This window comes from Taeniopygia guttata, chromosome 6, assembly GCF_048771995.1.
Source record: "Taeniopygia guttata chromosome 6, bTaeGut7.mat, whole genome shotgun sequence".
Taxonomy (NCBI): domain Eukaryota; kingdom Metazoa; phylum Chordata; class Aves; order Passeriformes; family Estrildidae; genus Taeniopygia; species Taeniopygia guttata.
Window position 1 is genome coordinate 16,537,244 of NC_133031.1, and position 6,839 is coordinate 16,544,082.

Consider the following 6,839-nt stretch of genomic DNA (forward strand, 5'->3'; position numbering starts at 1 on the left):
CAGCTTGACCACCAAATTGCTAGACAGTGAACTCAGTGAATCTCACAGATTGGACCAACCAGATGTCAAAATAATTAATTCCAACTGTCCAGTAATTGAAAACAGCATAGAGACAGCAATTTCTTGTTGACAACATTAATAGGAAATCATCTTTAGTTGGAAAAGGTTCATGTTTTATAGTTTTGAATAATGCAAAAGGAAAGAATAAAATTCTGGGTTCTAAGATAGGCTTTGTTAGTAGTGTTTGCATCTCTCAGAAAAGACTTGCTCAGCCACCATAATTCTAAAATATGCCTTTGAAAGCTGGTGTCTGTGTGTAAGGCAGGGCTTCTTCACAGGTATGCATCTGTGAAGAATTAAGAAGCAATAATTTCAAATCACATTTCACAAAATACTTTGGAATTTTATAAAGGATTTCCAAAAACTTTACCATAGGAGTGGTTTGCTTCTTTTGTGTCAGTTCTAACTTTACTACATAGTGTAATTATCCTTGAGGTAAATTATTCTTAGGCTGCTTTTTTCTTATTTAAATGTGGTATTTTGATGTGTATTTTTGGCTGAGGATTTAAATGTCCAAATTGCATTGAAATGTTTTAGGGCCAGAGCACACAGTTCTTGTAAAAACTATTGCTGCTATTAGTAACTCCAATGTTCAGAAGATCCAAAGTGAATCTTCTTGTCTGCATATTCCTGGTCGGTTTCTCATTTTATTTGAAGGGTGTTAAAAATGAGGAAGGCAAAGATTGTGCTTGTTGATACATGTAACACAGTGCATGAAGAGTGCTGGATCTTCTATGTTTTAGGATGAAAGCCTTTATGTAAAGTAATATGACAGTCATTTGCAGCTGATCTATAATGTTCAGGTCTTTTAATTGACTAGCAAAGTATGGTCCTCAGGATACAACAGGAATTTAATTAAGCAGAGTTACTTTGTTTACATGGTGCAAATGGGAGCAAAATTTACCTGCATCTGAGACATGATTGAGATTTATGTTTTTCATCAGAAAAATATTACTATCACTCCTAAGATTATATATATATATATTTAAGAACACTATCACTTCTAAGATTTGTATATCATTAATTGTTGATAGTTTAAGAAATTGTTCATTGAAGAATTCACATATAATTGTTGCAATTACACTCTTTTATACTGCCTAGCACTTTAAATGAAAATCTCAGAACTTGGTTTTACAGTTCTTTCTTTGCCACAGGGATGTAGAGGAATGAAACAGATAAATAAATAAGGCATTAGCTTTAATGGAGGCTTAGGAGTTTGGTTAGTTGTTTGGGTTTTTTCAGTACAACTGATACTTGGTATTATTAAAAAAAAAAAAAAACAAAAAAAAAAAAAACAAACCCAAGAACAAACCAGCCAAAACCTACAAAAAAAAAAAAAAAAAAAAGGGAAAAAAAAAGAAAACAACCATCTAGCACTTAGTGTCTTTAACACAATAACAAACATTGCTACAGTTCAGCACTTGTGAGCAGCCCTAGAATAGCAAACCTGTGCAAACAACTCAGATCTGAGAAACTCTGAAGTAAAAAATTATTTTGTGTAAAACTCAGCACTTTGTGACCATTCAGATAATGGCAAACCAATGTTCTCATCTCCGTACTTGCCTGCTCTTCTGCAATAATATGCCAGTGTGAATGTATGACAGAAAAAAACCACCAAAACCCAAAATACCAAACATTTAAAGATTTCTTTTCCAAGTTCATACAGAGTGAATAAAAATAGGTTTGGTCATTTATAAATGCATTTTATAATATATATTTTATAATATATAGAATCAAGTGCAAAAGGTTATAGCTGGGATTTTGATATTCTGGAATACTTGTAGTTAGTACAAGAAAATGTGATTTTTTTTTTCCGTCCTTACCAGAATCCTGAGGCAGCATTAAATAAAAGACGTGTGAGCTAAGTTTGGATAACTGATGAGCTGAGATTAAGTATTTGTTCCATTTCACAGCAACTTCAGGGTGTAATTCTACTGTTCACCCTGATGCTTCCAGGGTGCCTTTCTGGCTTTTAGCAGTGTGCTGCAGGAAACCATTTCAGTGTGTGCTGTGGGTGTAGCAGTGTGGCAGGGTCAGCTGGACAAACTGCTCCAGTCTACAGAGCTGGCTTCCATCCCCATTCTCTTCCTGGTCTGAAACATGACTGCCCTTTTCCCATATTCTCTCTCCCCGTTCCTGACTCATTCCCTGTTTCTTTTCTATACAGAAAGGAATTGTGCAGGAGAGGTCAGAGCTGCTTCTGCAGCTACAAAGGTGGTGTCTGGATACTTCTCACTTACACAGTGCTCTGCTGGCCTGAGGGTCCAAAGTATCTGGCTCACAGCAGACTTTTCTCCTACAATCTTGAGCTCCTCTGTATGGGTCATCTGGTGACACTGGAGGAGGGGAGGGAGAACAGAGCAGCTGGATTGGTATTTGTCATGTGGCAACAAAAATAGCAAAGCACCATTATGGTTTTGGCCTGAGTTATATGAGATTCAATGATTTTTTTTATTATGGTTATGAAAGTGACCTTTAACAAATGTTTTGTGGTCAAATAAACATGAAACTTTCGGAAAAGGAAAGTCCAATTCCATACAGAATATTCTCAGCTTTTGCATAGAACTGGGAATCTAACAATTGGATTACTGATGAACCATTGTAGTCAGAACGTGTTTCACAAACGGGAGTTAGTCTGTGGAGTATTTATCAGGGATTTAATCAGAAAAAGTCTGGAAATTCATCTGGAGACCAAGCAGCCTTTGTTCAGCAAACTGCTGACATGTTCCTTCAGGCAAATTTTTCCTTTGGCTGGATTAGTTAAGCAAATAACTATGCAGAGTGCTTAGTCCTGGGTTTGCAATGCTGAAGGAAATTTATCTCCTTTATGGGTGCACTGCATATATGAGTATGTCAAAAAAAGATCAAAGTCACAGTCTTTGGGACTGTGTTTGGATTCAGTAAAGTTCAGGTCCTTTGGAAAAAAGGAGAAATCTTGTTCTGAGTTATCAGTAGGACTGCTGGTGGTCATCACCAGGTGGTTAAGAAACACTTTCAATACCACTGAAGTTCTGGTAATATTTTTTGTGCCCTTTTAAACAAGGAAACAATACTGAAATCAGATATTCTGATTCTAGACTCCTGAGGCAAGATGTTAGCAAGTTAGAAGGCACTTGGCTGTATCAAGTAATTCATGAATACACACCAGTTATCCCATAACTGTAAGATAATGGCCAATTAAGAATATGGCTTTGAAGAGCCCCAGAATAGTAAAAGATAAAACTTATAATTTAGAAATCCTTTAATAGTCAATTCAGGAAAAGAGAACTCTGCATTGCAAGTGCTTGGTAGTGAGTTAGCTCCTGTACAGCCAGAGTTAAAAAAGCCAAATACTTTTCTTGGGGAAAATAATATAATTCTCTCTATATGCCTTTTAGGAGTTTGCAAGGGAATGTCACCATCAGTAGAGATGATGTAGACATTCTCCTGAAATATCTTATTATGTTATTAGCACTACCTGAGAGATCGGTTTTGTCCAAAGGTGGTGTGTTTGCCTAAGTAAGTCTTAAAGTACAGTCCACAAGTATTTGGCAAATGATTAAAGTATGTTTTTGTTTCTTGGCTAAGATCCATATTTTCACTTAACTCAAGACACTGTATTAATTTTTTTTAATGACTGCTACTCTACTATAGAGACTTTTTCAATTATGTACCAGCTGTGTACTCTTTTTCTGAGTGTCTTGCATACTTGATTCTTTTCTCACATATTTCACAGACTTATTAACTCAATCCCACCTCCTTTCCCATTAAGAAATTTGAATTGCCATTCTGTGACCACTACAGACTTGCCTGCAGCTGCTTTTGGACTTCGGCTACACCCAGTTGTTGTTCATAGGCCTGAGTGATGCTCTGACTTGACTGGGCCTGTGTCTTGTTCTGCAACATGCAAGTTGTGCTTGTATTGTGCAGCTCATTGCCCCACTTTACTTCTCCTGAATTCCCTTCCCCATTGCCTTTTGTGGCTCAGTGTGGCAGAGCTGAATTCAATGAGAGTGTCTGAGGAAGGAACTGGTCATGTCTGCCTTTCCTGTTGAGCTTTTTTTCCTTTAACAGTTTTAGTAACCCTGTTAACACATGAAGGAAAGCCAGGGAGTTGGTCCTCCTACAGAGTACTCGCATACATTGTAGTGGAGATGTCTCCTAACACCCCCTCCCTGCAGGCAGAATGGAAATGTCAAAGCATGCCTGGGTATTATGGGGGGATCTGAGCACCACAAGTCAAAGTCCACATTAAGGTAGACAGGGAATAGAGATGCCAGATCTTTCAGAAACCATTTCGAAAATTATGAGCAAAACAGGAAAGCAAACAATAAGATGAGTACGTACTAATGCAGACATGCCCTGCACCCAGGTGAGAGGAGTTAAGAAAAAGCCAGGGTGAGCTTCCAGGAAAGACTACTCAAAGGCTCTATGTGGGGGCTGAAGAAATTTGGGAATCTGGAGACATCCTGAGAGCATGAACAGAGGAAAGTGTAGAGGGCTGTGGTGGAAGCAGAGTTTGGTGCTGCATACGTGAAATAGGACAGAGGTTTGCAGAAAGCTGCTCATGCAATTTTGGATATAAGCACACCAGCCAGCCCCCTAAAGAGAGTATGGAGAGACAGGGTCTGCTTCTCCCACAGCTAGTATGATTACCCATAAAATGGGGAAATGGTCTTATCCTGTCTTGCTCTACAGACACTGCAATATGTTTCTCCATTATTGTATCTCATATACTCTGCCTTTCAGGAGCACCCAGGCCCTTCTCAGTTGTATGGAAGGATCATGAAAACAGACAAGGTATGGCTGAAGAGCAAACAACAAATGAGCTGGGATTCACAGCCGAGGGAGAGGAAGTTCACCTTCCTCTATTTCTATGTTGTATCTTACTCTTTTACACCTGCTCTTCAATGGGTTTGTTTCCTACTGGATGCAGCTCTTCCCAAGCTGCAGCTGCCTTTTAGCAGATGTCTCTCAGCTGGCCACATTGCTCAGTCTGTTTGGCCAAGCTGATATTTGATAGTGGCAGCATCCAAGCCAGCATTTTTAATATGTTACTCACTATCTTTAGCTGTATCTCTGTGACAAGAAATGAGATTACAGGGTTGTGGGAGAGAAGAAAATGGCAACATAATGGAAACTAGACAGAATTCCCACCTTCTTTCCTGAAACATCTTGACAACCTGTTGAGATTGTAGCTCTTCTTCCATCTCTGGCTGGCTGTGGAAGGCACCCTAGAAAAGAGAAGGCAGTTCTGGCTTTTTGGCTGTCTGCCTTGTGTCCTGAAATCTTGCTAAAGGAGAAGCCTTATAATCTGCTCTCTCTTTAGTGTAGAGTATTGCAGCTCTCTGGAGAATATGTTTCTTTCCCTTGGTTATTGGAGGTTTATTGGCAGTTTGGTTGAGAAAAGCTCAAACAAGCAGATGTGTTAAGGTGGGTGTCATTCTTTCATTCAATGCACAGGCTTTTCTAACCAAAAAGAAAAACTGTTGAGGACTGGCCTTCTTGTTAAATGTGTGAGACAGCAGAAGCTGTCTGGCTTGACTCATGGGTCTGACAGAGGAGTTAGTAAGTTTACCTGAGGACATTCTGAAACATCATGAGACTGGTAGTAGCTAAATATAAGGCAAGTCTGTTGGTGCCACCCTGGGAAACAGAGCTCATGGGTGTGTGGCACAGAGATAGCAGAGCCTGCTGTGCAGAGGCAGGCAGGCTGTCCCACTGACCTCTTGCAAGATGTCAAGGCAGTCAGACTCACAGTTGTGGAGCTGTGGCAGGAGCTAATAATACCCAGTACCTGTAGGATATTAGGGAAGGAAGAAGAAATTATAAAAAGATACAAGAATTAATAGGACAAGGAGAACAGATAGTTAAAAACTGAGAATTTCAAGGGATTCTGGATTCTAAGATTTTGCATCTTTGAACCTGGAAAGATTCTCACCTAAACTAAACATATATTTAGATAGCCAGAAAATAAACATCTGCTGCTTTTCTTTTGACTGCATACTGATTTGAGTTGCTACCCTGTAGCAACTATGCTGTATTACACATAGGCCCAGCTGTTTTCTAATAATAAAGCTGTAGCTTGCTAACAATTAAGGAAGAAAGATGCTGGGTCTTCTTCAGGAAGAGAATGGTGTGTCCCGCTTAATGCAGCTGGACAGAGTTAACCAGCAGAGTATTTGCTGTACAGAATAAGCCAGTCTCAGCACCAAACAGCAGTCTCCAACCCCAGGTACTATGTTAAGCTTCTCTTTGTCACAGGTATAAGAGATGTGTTCTGATTTTAACCTGCCCCAGATATGGCTTCCAGCTATGCATGTGGAAGGACTGTGTTTTAGAACTTGGCTCTACCCACAGGTAGCTCTCTGTCTCACTGAATAGTTCAAGATTTTAACAAGACTGCCTACCTCTGAAGGTCTTGCATGTGTACTTCTTGAAACTTAATGTCTTCTCAACCTGATTCTCAGCTATCAAATCAGGCTACCAGTACTTCCTTTCACCCACTGCTTTCTTTACTTTTTCTTTCTTACTTTGAACCTGAAATCTTTGTGGCTTATCTTCTTAGAGCATAGGACTTCAGATTCTCATTAGCACTTGCAAAGCTTAAGGGAAGGAACAGAAACAGGAGCCTGACAGTTTAGGAGCATCCTCAGTGAAGGGTCACAAAGGAAGGTTTGCTCTTTCAATAACTCCAGAAAAGACATGACCATCACAACTTGCAGGTGGGACTGTCACCAAAAGAGAATAAGAATTAAATGGCCTCGTATTTCTAGCACCTGATCACTGAGCTGTATGAA

General features: G+C 39.4%; 1 protein-coding gene across 16 annotated transcripts in view; it reads left to right on the plus strand.

The window, feature by feature from the left end:
* The window catches only part of CAMK2G (calcium/calmodulin dependent protein kinase II gamma), a 255,718-nt gene that overhangs the window by 101,278 nt on the left and 147,601 nt on the right, over positions 1–6,839 (plus strand). The gene's annotated exons all lie outside the window — the stretch shown is intronic.